The following is a 13394-nucleotide window of genomic DNA, read 5'->3' as shown; positions in this document are numbered from 1 at the left end:
ATTTTTCCAAAACTGGACCTTTTTCTTGGACCCAAAAAGGGAAATTTTCAGTGCTCATAACCTAACTTGCATGATTTCAAATCAGAAAATCGAACAAGCATGTTAATCTAACTCTCATGTCGGTCAAAATTGTTTTAGTCGAAAACCAAAACAAAAAATTGGTCAAAATGATGAACTAGGGGCACAGTTGAGTCGAGCTTCCTGTCGTTTCCCCGTTGCCAATGCATTTGCCAAAAAGGACACCATACTTGCCAGAAAGGGCACCATACTTGCCAAGAAGGGCACTCTCCCTGCCAGAAAGGACACAACTGAAACTGTCAACAAAAGAGCTGAAAGCTCTCTCATCCTCCAAGCAACGAGGTATCAAGCCAAGTGCAAAGCACGAACTGGAATGGATCAAGATATCCCACTCCCTCATCTGGACAGATTTAACCACGTCCAAACTCCCTGGCAGAGCATCGACAGCCGATGTCAGCTGTAGATTCGCTACACGCTTAGTTGCAGCGCAACCCCTCTATGGGAGGAACTCACTAGCTGCGCGCAGAAAAAGAAGAATCTTGCTAAGTGCTAGGGACAAGAGCCCACAACTTTTTGTTTATCCATCAACCACCATGGGGAGGGATAAAAATGAGAGAATAAAGAATAGAGAGATATACGATGAGAGAAAAGTGAGAAAAGGGTTTTGTGAGAAAAACCGAGCTTGAAGGCCGAGTGATGTGAGAATCAAAAATGAGAAAGGGTGGGAAACAATACCCAGAAAAACAGGCTCCCTGTGCACGTCTGAGTATTGTGTCTTTTTGTTTTACCTCGATTCTTGTCTTGAGTCGTTTTTTTTTTTTTTGAGTGTCTGTATTTGTGTTTAGGTTGTTTACCTTTTGTTTTCTGTTGTTGAGTCGTAGTGCGTTGTGTTCAGTCGTAGGCTCAATATCCGGTCAAGAACTCATTTATCAATTTCAAAATAAAATCGTTTTGCGCTCTGAGTACCGTGCCGTTCTCCACATCTGTGCAAAACAAGATTCGTTCTTTCATAAAACCGCAGGGTTCAACCCAGGTCATGTCAGAACAGTAAAACCAGGACCTATCTGAAGCTATATGGGTTCCAGACTGCAAAGCAAAAGAAAAGAGGAAATGTCGAGCATCTGAGTTTGTTTCAACTTTAGTAAGTTCCGAGACTACATTCCGTGTGTACCTCTTTAGGCCTTGCCAATGCTCCGAAGAACGAGTGTGTCTCTACCTCAAGCTCAAGATCAAGTCTGCTTCAAGCCAGAATGGCGATCAAAAGTGCTCTCCCTGAGTACCATTCCCTGCCAGAGGCATCGTGGCCATGTTTGCAATGAGTTCCTAAGAGACCAACTGCGACGGTGGAAACTAGAGTTCGAATGGCTATTGCCTAGAATGCAAAGGTTCGGGATTTCTGAGACTGAAGTCTGGTTTAAATACCCAGAGGCGTGTACTCGGCTTGAAATCTGTATGGAAGCCCCATAGGTTGAGATAGCGTGTATGCACCTCAATTCTGGATACCGAACCAACCTAGTCTGTCACCCCGTTGGAGAATAGGGAAAGTTGTGAATATGATCAGGAAGAAAGGCAGCATCCAAAGTGTTCTACGTGAAGAATCCTTGTCAGTATTTCAGAGCCTTTGTACTGTGAGTTGAAGGTAAGTGTTCGAAGAGCACGAGGGGAGATCCCCGTCAGAGTAGAGCGGTTCATCGCCACTCACCCCATGAGGTGCTTTCTAAAGCGCCGCTACACTTGTTTATTGCGTTCCTTAAACATCATGCATTGTATTGCACTGTACCTATCAAGTTTCTTTCTCATTCATGCACGATATTGTATGTACGGTTCATTCAAAGAAGTTCCGTTTGAGATCCTTTATTTAGTGTATCAATCACACTTCATTCAGTTAGTGTATCAATCACACTTCATTTCTTTAGTGTATCAATCACACCTCATTCACCCTTAGTGTATCTATCACACTTTCTTCGTTCGCTTAGTGTATCAATCACACTTCATTTATTTAGAGTATCAACCACACTCTCTTCACGTAGTGTATTAATCACACTTCTTTCATTTTGTGTATCTATCACATACATTCTCGTTTTGTGTATCAATCACACTTCACTTCATTCACTTAGTGTATCAATCACACTTCATTCACTTTTGTGTATCTATCACACACATTCTCATTTTGTGTATCTACCATGCACATATTCACTTTAGTGTATCTATCACATACATTCTCGTTTAGTGTATCAATCACACTTCATTCATTTAGTGTATCAATCACACTTCATTCATTTAGTATATCAATCATGCTCTGTTCACATAGTGCATCTATCACACTTTGTGTTCACATTTAGTGTATCAATCACACTTCATTCATTTAGTATATCAATCATACTCTATTCACATAGTGCATCTATCACACTTTGTGTTCATTTTCAGTATATCAATCATACTCTGTTCACATAGTGCATCTATCACACTTTGTGTTCACCTTTAGTGTATCAATCACACTTCATTCATTTAGTATATCAATCATACTCTGTTCACATAGTGCATCTATCACACTTTGTGTTCATTTTCAGTATATTAATCATACTCTGTTCACATAGTGCATCTATCACACTTTGTGTTCACATTCAGTATATCAATCATACTCTGTTCACATAGTGCATCTATCACACTTTGTGTTTGCTTTTAGTGTATCAATCACACTCTGTTCACTTAGTGCATCTATCACACTTTGTGTTCGCTTTTAGTGTATCAATCACACTCTGTTCACTTAGTGCATCTATCACACTTTGTGTTCGCTTTTAGTGTATCCATCACACCTGTTCACATAGTGCATCTATCACACTTTGTGTTCGCTTTTAGTGTATCTATCATACTCTGTTCACATAGTGCATCTATCACACTTTGTGTTCACTTTTAGTGTATCAATCACACTCTATTCACATAGTGCATCTATCACACTTTGTGTTCACTTTTAGTATATCAATCACACTTTGTTCACATAATGCATCTATCACACTTTGTGTTCACCTTCAGTATATCAATCACACTCTGTTCACTTAGTGCATCTATCACACTTTGTATTCACTTTTAGTGTCTATCACACTTTGCTTCATATAGTGTATCCGTCACACTCGCTTCACATTATGCTCATTTTGTGTATCTATTACGCGTTCACTTTGTGCATCCATCACACACGTTCGCTTAGTGTATCAATCACACTTAATTCATATAGTGTATCCATCACACTTTCTTCACTTTTGTGTATCTATCACACATGCTCGCTAAGATTGCATCATAACTGCATGAAATGTAGTTTGATTTGCCTTCCCGCTTAAAACTGTCGCATTTATTGTGAATATTTGCTTCGTTACAGCTTTATTTACATGATCCTTACTGCATGAAATGCAGTTAGATTTGTATATGCTTGCTGCATTTGCATGATCATTGAGATACCTTCGGCTTCTTGCATTGTCGGTTGCATTTTGCCCCTGCCTGCGGGCACGCCTGCGGGCGCATCTCTGTTTATCTCATATGTTTGTCTAAGTCTTTGGCCTTGTCAAAAATAAGTCGTCTCTGGGCTTTGACAGTCACTCCCGTCACTTCTTGACTTTCGAGTTCTGTCAAAGTGGGGCAACTGTAGACACCCCATTTTTGACCGACCTCAAGACTTGGACGTCACCGGTGGGGACACTCGGTGATCATCCGTGTTCGTGTTCGTTTTGAGTTCCCGGAGGCCTTGGTTGCATGCCTTGCCTCAGGATCTCTCAACTTGTTGGTCTTGCGTTTGGTTTCGCACCAAATATTTGTGTTTTTGCTTTGAGGAGTAGGGAATGGCTTGTTGACCATCCCACACCCCATCGGCCTTCCCATTGCATCACCGGCCATTAATTGCTGACACCAGCCATGGTTTCTTAATACCAATGGCCGGTCGGCACTCCATATGGCCGGCCGGCTATCTGTTTGGCCGGCGACCTCCTTTTTTGGCCGGTAACACCTTTTTGCCTTCTTCAGGCATGGTGCATGCCAGCTGTGCCAGCTGGAATACACCAAACCTACCCCGAGGCTAACATGTGGCTGTTTTGCCCCTTTTGCCCCCTTTTGGTCAAAGCTTCCTCAAGAAGCTTGGCCAGCTGTCTTAGCTTCCTCAAGAAGCTTGGCCAGCTGTCTTAGCTTCCTCAAGAAGCCTTGACCTCCTTGCCCCCTTCGCCCCCTTCACCCCCTTTTACTTAGCTTCTTTGAGAAGCTTAGAACCATTTCTTTTGCCTATATAAGCACCTCTCTTCTTCCTTTGTAGAGGGTTAGAGATTTTGAACAAAAAACCACAGATTATACATATATACATCTGTCATATACTCTTTCTCTCTATATTTCCCTCTCTCTCATCCTTAGTGTGTGTTTGGAGGCATAGAAAGTGTGTTTTGACCTTATTTTTGCACTAAGACACACACCATTACACCTTGCTTCGACCTTGAGGGGCTTTGAGGGTTTGTTTTTGAAGTTTTGGACTGATTTTGGTCAGAAGAGAGTGGCTGGACCAGCTGTTCTTGAAGTGTTCTTCAAGGGTAAGACTTTTGCTTTATTTTTCCCAATCTTGCATTAGTTTTTGACCTGCCTTGCATGCTGATTTAAGCTTTGTGTATAACATAAAAAAGTCTTGTATTTGCATGCTTGAGATCTTTCATTAAGGTCCTTTTGTGGTTCGGGGACGACCTCCCCCTCTTAGGCCTTGTTTGGCCCTTTTGGTGCTTTCTTTCTTAAGCTTTGGTTACTCTTGAGTCTTGGCCTTCTCACCACTGAAATCCAGTGGATTTTCAGTGGTGAAGAAGGGGTTTTGAGGTCTTGCATAGGGGAGGGACACCCCTCTCCCTTGGTCTCTCATTTTGCTCATGTTTTGGCTCATAAGGGTAGCACGTATGCTTGGTTGTATTTGGCCCTATTTCAGAGGTTTTTGGGTGTTATTTGGGCACATCTTACCTCTGTTTTTGGATGGATTTGTGGTCCCTTACATGCTTAATACACTTGCTTTGTATTCCCCCATTTTTCCTAGAAATGCATCTAGCCATTAGACCATCGTTCTTGCATATTCTTGCCTAGCTTTGTGAAGCTTTTGGTCATGATTTATCATGATTGAGGTCTGTTGGGTGCTGGTTTGGTCGTATTTGCCATGTTTGGTATAGCCCCTTTGTATTTTGGCTTGTGAGCCTTGAGTGTGTGAGTCACTAGCATGCTTTAGTTGGTTTGTTTCAATGATTTGGAGTCATTTCATATGCCATTTCAGTCCCTAATCCATGCTTCTATGCTCACATTCATCATCACTTTCTTGCCTTGAAAGGTTGTTCTTTTGTGCCTTGGAAAATGGTCATTGTGCATGCCTATGTGTTTAGACATTAGGCTGCCATATCAATGGGTTTTGAGGGCCCTTTTTGCATGCTAAAACTCCGTTTTGTATTGAAAAATTCATGTCGTGTTTGCATGGGGGAGGTGTTGAGCAATGCTCCTATTTTTGGCCTTGAATGCCCATGTTTTGGATTCATTCCTTGGTGTGTTTTGACCATGATCTATGTATGCTTTAGTCTTGTTTTGGGGTCCCTTGGGACTGTTTTAGGTCATTTTGGTCCTTTAAGGTTTGGTTGACATAGCTTTGGTTTGACCCCCTTTATGGGCTTCAAGTGTTGGTCATTGTTGCATGTCTTGCTTGCATGTTTTGTTTGATTTGGCATCATTCTCTATTCATTTTCAGAGCTTAGCATGTTGGTTTAATGTCCATATATATCGCCTTTAAGTATGCTTAGAGTTGTCTCATTTTATGCTTGCGTGATGGACCTTGATGTGTGCATGCTTGCATGCATCATTTGTGCTCTTGTGTATCCTATTAGGCCACTGTTTTGGGGGTGGGCTGAGGTCCTCTCATTTCAGTATAAGTCCGTCTTTGCATATTTTGCATGCTTGCATGTTGTATTGCATTGGTTGCATGCTTACATTGCATCATTTTCGCATGTTTGCATGTTGTTTAGTTAATGGCATTACATAGTCTTGTTGTATGCTTGATATGTCCATATTGCATTAGTCTAGCATGCATGATTAGATAGTGTCATGTTGCATTAGCTTAGCATGTTCATGTTATCTTGCATGAGTTGCATCACTTTGCCTTGTATATTGCATCCTTGCATTACATTTGGCTTGGTTTGGGGTGTCAAGCCAAGTATGAGGATTGAGGAGTGTTCATACTCCAAGTGATGTAACACGTCTCAACCCTTGGTCGTCAATCCCCTTGACCTCAACATGATAGGGTGTTGGCATTCATCTTTTTTTCTTTGGTTGCATGCATTTACATCAAATTGCAAACTTGGCCTCTTAGGCCATCATGCATCAAAATGCACAATTGATGGCCCGAGGGTCGAGGGTCATACTCCCTTGAGTCCATTACATGATAAGGAGTGTGGCCATGCTCACATTTGCTCAAAATTCCATGCCATACACTGCTTGCCTTCTGCTGCTGTCAATTACAGGTTCTGCAGGAAGATTTGGCCGGTCGGCTAAATACAGTGCCGACCGGCCAGTAATCTATGGCCGATAGATCAAAAGGTAGCCGGTGATCATCCCATTCGGCCGGTGGTGATCCCACTTGGTCGGTGATGCTCCCCAGTGTCCAGAGAGTGCACCTTGGGAGTCGCACGATTTTCAGAGGAGCAGAGCAGTGTAAACAGAGGCAACAGTGCTATGGCAGCGAATTTTTGAGCAAGGCGAGTCAAGCATGCATCATCCACGCATTTCGAGGCAGGGGCTGTGGCCACTTTAATCCTGCGTTTAATTTGTTAATTAATTAGAAATTCTGTAATAATTAATTTAGCATTCAGACTGTAATATTTATTTGGACCCTCCGAGCGAGGGCAATTGTGTAATAAGTGTGCGTGAGTGTGTGTATGTCTTCCAACCCCACGTCTTTCTTCCCTTTCATTTACCCGCTTATGATGGTAGACTAGGGCATATTTAAATTAGCATACCTTATGCTATGCATGCGTGCATTCATACATTTGTCTTGCATGCACCGGGCTCGGCGCATCATTCTAACTGCATTTGTATTTCAATTTCAAATTGAATACGTGTTAGTTGTAGCATTTCACATGTCATTGTAGATTAGCCGAGCCTATTGTAGGAACCCACATTTTATATTCTCATCCTGTTCATGAGCATCGGTATGATTATGACTTGTTAAGCTTGCATGTGTATGTTTGTGACTTGTTCCGCTTGAGCGAATGTGATCCATGCCTTGTTTTGAAGCCTTGTGATTTGTCTAAGTGTAGTAAGCTTGTCTTGTTCCTTCCTTGATGTGAAAACTTAGGTCACGCCTTGCCTGAGTTATGCTAGCCGATGTTATTCCAAGCCGAGGTCACCCTTAGTCTAGTAGTAGTATCTTGGAACCCCTTGTTGACCTCCGTTCTCGCCTTGCCACATTAGCCGAGATGTTACCTTGCACCCAAGTGATCTCGTCCTGGAGTGGTATGACCTAGACCGAGGTGTGGCGCATCTAGGCCAAGATGTGGCACAGCTTAGTCAAGTGTTGTCCTTCCTAGCCGAGGTCATTGTCACCCCTTGCCGGAGTGCCATTCCGTGTAGCTTGTTGGGTACGCCTTGTTGTTAGCCGATGTCATTGCCCCGTCAGAGAGCCCATACCGCTTTACTTGTTGAACACCCTTCCACCATGCTTTGTCTGGTCTGTCAGCCACCTTTTCAGGAAGAACCCAACCAGTCACCGCCACGTGTCTCAACAGGGGGTTAACCCCAGAACCGGGTAAAGAAAACTATCATTTAGTATCATAACCTTGCCTTGTAGAGAGAGAAACTCTAGGAGGAAGAAGGAGTTTTAGAGTGAGGAAGTAGATCTTCAAGCTTGATTCCTAGAGATCGAACCGTTAGATCCGCGTTCTAAGGTTAGATTCTTGATCTGCTCATGATGTTCTCTATGTTCATGTTATTGCATTGCATGATCGGATATGATTTGTAAGCCATTCATCGTTTTGAAGTTTGATTTTAGAAAGAGAAAATGACATTCATGTGTTCTTCAAGAAAGTCTTGTTTTGATCCGAAAGCTTGCATAAAGAATCATGTTTTTGTGTTTATTTCCGCAAGAATTCCAAGTACGGGTACCCAGGTCCATGTTTTCAAACTCATAGCACGAAAATCCCAGATTTGTGATGACAGATTATGATTGAGCATTCATATTTTTCATGTTTTCACACTCATGTTCTTCATGTTCATCAGCAGAGGGAAACCCAGAGTTTCCCGATCTCTTTTCCTTGCATGTGGCCCTCGGGAACACACCTCGGCGAGGAGGTGTGGAACCTCGGCCTAGACCTGGCTGGTGCCCAGCATGTTTTCCGAAATCAATTGTGTATATACGAAACTTGTTGAAGGTGCATTCAATAGGCTTTGCCATGTGTTTGTAGGACTTGGGCGTGTCTCAACCCCGACGTTTGAAGAAACTATGTGAGTGGTATTTTTAATAAAGCTATGTTACACTTGCTTTCATAAATCTCGTCTTGCCTTGTTTTGAAAAGTACTTGATCTAGCATGAATGACTATCCCTACTTGTATATTAAACACTATCTTGTTTTGATGACATGTCTTGAAAGTCCTTAGCTGCAGGGGACTATAATGCAACTGCACTCTTGTCTTGAAAGTCCTTAGTTGCAGGGGACTATAATGCAACTGCACTCTTGTCTTGAAAGTCCTTAGTTGCAGGGGACTATAATGCAACTTCACTCTTGTCTTGAAAGTCCTTAGCTGCAGGGGACTATAATGCAACTGCACTCTTGTCTTGAAAGTCCTTAGTTGTAGGGGACTATAATGCAACTGCACTCCTGTCTTGAAAGTCCTTAGCTGCAGGGGACTATAATGCAACTGCACTCTTGTCTTGGAATTGTCATCACCCCCTTGTATTAAGTAGATGTAATAACATCCAAAGAACTTGAAAGGCCGGCAATGAACTTGATTTCCCACTTGATTGTAAAGTATGCTATGTATTGTTTTGAAAGAAATCTTGGATATCAATCATGCAAAACCTTTATTTCTAATATCATTCACTGAGTATCCAAGCTCACCCTCTCTATATATATGTAGGTGATGAGCAAGAAGGCAATGAGGCCTAGACGTGTAGCCGATGTGTTTTTGGGTGCATTGCCGACGTGTTTTGGATTAGCATTTTTGTACCATCTTGAAGATTATGCTTCTTAGTCTATATTCCATGTGTACTTGTATATGTCGGCTTGAGAAGCCTTTTGGTCAAGATGTATTTTGTATCTCATTTCCTCATTGTATCTAAGTTGTAAGACTTTGTAAAAATGTATGTCATTTCATTGGACTTAAGCACGGCTCTCATGGACTATCTAGATTCAGTATATGTATAATGTTGCTTCCGCACTTGTAAGCCCCATATTTTATACTCTGATTGTGTGTGATTCTTGTAAGTCGGCCTTCGGTAATCTCGGATTACTGGCCATCACGGCACCAAACTACTAGGGGCGGTTTGGCGGCGTGACACCTATCTTAGTTGCATTTTGCATGTGTTGCATTAGCCATCTTAACATGAACTATGATCATGCATATGATTACTAACTAGTTTTTGTTTTGGCTCGGAGTACTCGGTAAGCATCTATGCTTTAGCATACCGCATGTGTGTGAGTGTTGCCCTAACAGCATGATTACCATGAGGCTAGCTGCTTATGTGATATAACTGCTTGAATGCCTGTGGATGGAGGTTGAATTACCTAAATTGGGATAACACATTAAAATTGTGAGTTTTAAGCCCACTAGATAGTGGCAAAATCATCTTTTCTAAAAGCCCACTCAAGGGTGGCAAAACCTGCATTTTGGCCTACTTACGAGTAGCAAACCATTTTCAAAACAAGCATGAAATGTTTTGTTCCAATTTAGGCGATTTGGTCTATACTTGTTTGCTGTGCGCATAACATAGTAATTCTAGGCTAATAACCGGAATAAGAACACATGACGTTTTCAAAAACGGATATCACGGTTAGTAGAGGCCGATCTTCGAATTGGGCGAGAGGGGGTGCTCATAGCTGACCTTCCCCAATCGTACCCAAGCTCCCGAGCCGAGGCAACTTTGGTGATGACGGACACGTGGCCTTTGGCACCGAGTCAGGGTTTCCTAAATTTCCCCATAAAAATATTTAGGTGGCGACTCTGTATCTGGCAAAGCAATCCATGTTTGGCACTTCTTTTCAAAAATCTTTTTCTCAAAACGATTTGTCGGATTTGGACTCTTTGGTTCAGACTAAGGACCGTGACACAAATTGAGTCCGAACTGTAGTGAGGCCCACGGGCGCGTCTACAATCATCTTTTATACAGTTAATAGAAGTTGTACATACACTTCATCATTTTTCATCTTCACAAACCATTGAAACTTATTGAAACAGTATGACACAAATATATATATATATATATATATGGATAAAATTCAAAAATATATATATATACATACAGCATAAGGGGTTGGGTTCTAATTACGTATTTGTTGTCTTCACCCATCATCAGCCACTGAAACCCAACCCAACAATTTATAAATGTGTATATTATATATATATGTGTGTGTGTGTGTGTGTGTGTGTGTGTGTGTGTGTGTGTGTGTGTGTGTGATGTGTATATATAGTTTTTCACTACAGATGGTTGCAATGGATTTAGTGGTTTGATTCGTTGAAGATGTGGATTTCGGTGGGGCATTTGAAGGCAGATTTCGTGGTGGTAAAGGTGGTGGGGTGGGGAAGGATTGGTGGTTATGATCTAGCGAGAGTTGGGTGTTGGGGTAGGTAGAGGGGCTTGATTTGGCACTGGATTATGGTGGATTTGGTATTGGTATTGTTTATAAATTTGATTTTGGTAGTACGAAGATCAAATCATATTCAGTAAGATCAAACCATCTTTCATTTTTTTTTTTTTTTTGGGTAGAGGTTTACAGATCTGATGACATTGTTTAGAAATTTGATTTTGGTAAATGATGAAGATGATGAACTGTATGTAAGATGACGAAGATGAAATGGAAAGAGAGAAAGCGAGAGAGAGAGAGAGAGAGAGAGAGAGAGAGAAAGATGAATGAGGGTATAATTGCCAATTTACAACTTCTGTTAACAGAAGTTAGTGTGCGTTTTAGTCCACAAACCACATGGGGGTTATGTGGTGATTTCTGAATGTGAGTGGGGTAATCCGCACCCGGCCCAAACCATAGGGGGATAAAGTGAAGTTTGCCCTAAATATATATATATATATATATATATATATAATAATTCTAGACCCTCTCTCTACCCCGCCCAACCTATCCCTGCATCATCACATCATTACATCATCACCTGACACCTCCCTTTCACTTCGCTTGCAAATTTGAAATTACAATTGAATGAAAGAAAAACAAATAAATAAAAAAAATTCAAACGATTTGCTACATGTAGCCTGTCCCGCCCCTTACTAGCCTACTCTATTGCATCTCAATCACTCAACTCACTCTTCATTCATTGAATGAAAAAAATAATAATAATAATTTAAATGGTCATATATTAGTAGAGACGGTCATAAAAAAATTCAAACGGTCATAATTAAATATATATATATATATATATTTATAAATTTACTTTACTCATTCAAAGTACTATAAATATCCTTCATTTTTCCAAATAAATCTCACAAATAATTCTCTCTCTCTCTCTCTCTCTCTCTCTTAAACTCTCTCAATCTCTCTTAAACTCTCAATCTCTCTCAACTCTCAATTAATTTTGAAGTGTCATCCCTAAGTGCCAATTGCAATTGTGCAACAAGAAACTTTTATTAGAAGAAATTAATTTCTGTATTGCATTCGCCAGTCGATAACATTAATTAGTTTAATTAAATTTATTAGCCGCCCATTTTTTTCATTAATTATTTGTGCACATTTATTAATTATTATTTTTTACTCAATGTATTTACACATTATTTAAATTAATTGTTAATTCTTATATATTGTTTTACTTACATTACTATGGATCTTAATATTCCTAATGTTTATGTCGATGTTGATACATATACTATACAACATAAATCTGTTGATTCTCCTTTTAATATCCATCTTCCAACAGTTGGATCATCATCTAGGAGCATAACTAGTAGTGTGTGGAAATATTTTGAAAAAATATTTATAAATAATCCTGATAGTACAATTACATTTAAAGCAAAATGTAAATATTATGTACATTTACTTAGTACTGCATCTGCAGGGAGTACTAGTCATCTAAAAAAGAATGCTAACAAACATATACAAAGTCAATAACCTGATATTCGAAGTCAAATGCAATTAGGGGCTTCATCAATTGGTAATTTGTAAATATTTTCATATAATCCTATATGTACACAAAATTCTGTAGTTGATTATATTATTAAAAAAAACAAAATTTTACTACTAGTGAATGTCCCGATTTTACCGAAATGATTCACGAAAGTTTTGCACTGCAATATCAAAGTTTTTCAAGAAATACTACTAGAAACAGGATTTTAAAGAAATTTGAAGATGTTAAAAGTAAATTATTTAACATCTTTAAAAATTCGAATATAAGAGTTTGTTTAACATCTGATCTGTGGTCAAATAATGATTTTGAATATCATTGTATCACTGCACATTTTTATTGATAATGATTAGAAATTAAATAAAAGAATTATTTCATTTAAATTAGTTGATTTTCATACACTGGTCATTCGCTTAGTGTAAAAATAAGAAATCAACTTTACAATTACTTGTTGATGGTGGTTTATTTCATATTTGTTGTTGTGCCTATATTTTAAATTTCCTTGTTAAAGAGGCTATGCATATATACGAGACTTCTGTACTTGTAATAAAAAATGCAGTTGTTGTTACTATTATGTCTTCTGCTAATCGAATTTCGAAATATAGAAAAAAATTTCAATGAGAAAATATGTCATTTAAAAAATTAATTTTAGATGTAGATAGTAGGTGAAATTCAACCAATAATGTGTTAAAAATAGCTTGTAAACAAAGAAGAGAAATAGATTTATTTTCTGCAACAACATCAATAGGAGGAGTATTGACTCCCACATAACTTAATTGGTGCCAAGTAGCTTTGTATAAAGATTTTTCAAAAGTTTTTGATACTTCTGCAAAATTATTTTCTTACATAAATATATTCTTACTTCACCGTTTGTTTTACATATGCTAGCAGAAATAATTAAAATTTTCGTAAAATATATGGGTAATGAATATTATTTAACCTTTATTACTTCAATGAAAACAAAATTTGATAAATATTTTGATCCTTTGCCTCATCTTTTAGGTTTAGCCATAATAATTGATCCTAATTGTAAAGAAATTGGTTTACAA

Source organism: Camellia sinensis, chromosome 8 (genome assembly GCF_055761805.1).
Source record: "Camellia sinensis isolate YWXY chromosome 8, ASM5576180v1, whole genome shotgun sequence".
NCBI lineage: Eukaryota > Viridiplantae > Streptophyta > Magnoliopsida > Ericales > Theaceae > Camellia > Camellia sinensis.
Note: the sequence above shows the minus strand (reverse complement) of the source record.